Source organism: Bidens hawaiensis, unplaced genomic scaffold (genome assembly GCF_021521415.1).
Source record: "Bidens hawaiensis isolate Kalapana, Puna unplaced genomic scaffold, B.hawaiensis_p1.1 tig00044086_1, whole genome shotgun sequence".
Classification (NCBI taxonomy): Eukaryota; Viridiplantae; Streptophyta; class Magnoliopsida; order Asterales; family Asteraceae; genus Bidens; species Bidens hawaiensis.
In genome coordinates, this window is record NW_027497815.1 from 84,538 (window position 1) to 86,195 (window position 1,658).

The window sequence follows — 1,658 nt, forward strand, 5'->3', positions numbered from 1 at the left end:
AGCTAAAACAAGAAAGTATGAAAGAATGTAAGCATGAATGTATAAAGGTATGAATGAAATATAAGCGGGCTATGTATGAAATATGTATCTCTGGATACGTATAAGTAAGGTCGTGAAGCAACTGGCTTGAGGAAGACACATAGCATGGACTGAAGAGACTGGCATCTATGAGGAAAATGTTATGATGTCATTTTATGACTTTATGTTATGACAATTTGAATGTTTAAGACAAGGATTTATGTCTTGTAATATATTGGTTGAAGTTTTAAGTATTCCGCGAAAGTTTTATTAACTCTGATATTTAGAACTATGTTTATGAGTAAATCCAACGCCAAAGTAGGGCACCCGGGACCGAGGCCTTACATTTAATAATATTAGTTAAACATGTGATCGGTTTTTAATAAGTAAAGGTTATGTTGCAATTATCACTTGATGAGGAATGTTATAATACTCTTAAAAGATACCCCAGTCTCCAAGCTTGACGATAAGCGAGAAATTTCTAGTCTTGTGAGGCCTTGGCGAACCTTAAAATAGACACCAAGTTCCGAGCTTGACGATAAGCTAGGCAACTACCACTCTTGTAAGGGCTTGTTTGATAAATTATGAATCTTTAAAAGAGACACCAAGTTCCAAGCTTGATGATAAGTCGAGGAATTGTCATTCTTGTAAGGGCTTGGTTGAGAAAAAAACATAAATACTAATATGAACATGGACCAAATGAATTATTAGTAGCAACTAATCAATTTAAAATGGAAACTATTGACGATGTTTATGGAAATGGATTGTTGATATTCATCACTAAAATCGATTAATTAGTTGTCAAGAGAGTGTGCAACATAACCTACTTTAAACAACTCTTTGGTGGTTATTATATTGGTTCTATAATTGTTCAATAGTTGTGCGGGTTAATATTTAGTAATGCAAGGTTAATCTTTTACAACTCGGCTAATCTTAATTGGTATTTTAAGTATGATAAAAAGGTTATTTTTACTAAAATATCAAGGGTAGTTAACTTAGTAATTTAAGGGATTGTGTCATCTTTAAAGTGGGTTACCTTATAAATATTTATTATAAACCACTTGCTTACATAAAATGATGTTTTATTGGATATCATGAAGTTGCGTATCTCTTTCTTTAATTATCATGGAATAACATGACTTAGGAATAAGGTGTTATTCCCACGTTTAATCACCATAACAAGCTCATATCACATGTTTACGAATTAATTGTTAAACCAAGTTAAGAGGAGCTTGAACCAAAATTATACACTTTTATCCTTGATCATCTATCTTAAAAATACAAAAAACAAAAATATTCTCTTTTATTTATGTTTTTAAATTTCTCTTTAAAACTTACTTATCAAACTAAAACCACTATGATGTTTACTTCTGGTTAAAATAAATACAATGGTTTAGTAGTAAAAATCAAACAAGTGTGTCCGTGGATCAATACTTGGTTCTTACATGTACTTTGTTACATATACGATAGGTACACTTGCCTATTTGTGTATGGTTTAGTTAAGATAGTAATCATTCTTATAAATTTAAAATTAGACATTGTATGAACAAAACCTTTGAAAACTTAACAAGCTTTTCATACCCCATCCACATTGCATCAAGGCTTTACTCCTCTATAATAGTGCACTTCAGCGATTTGAC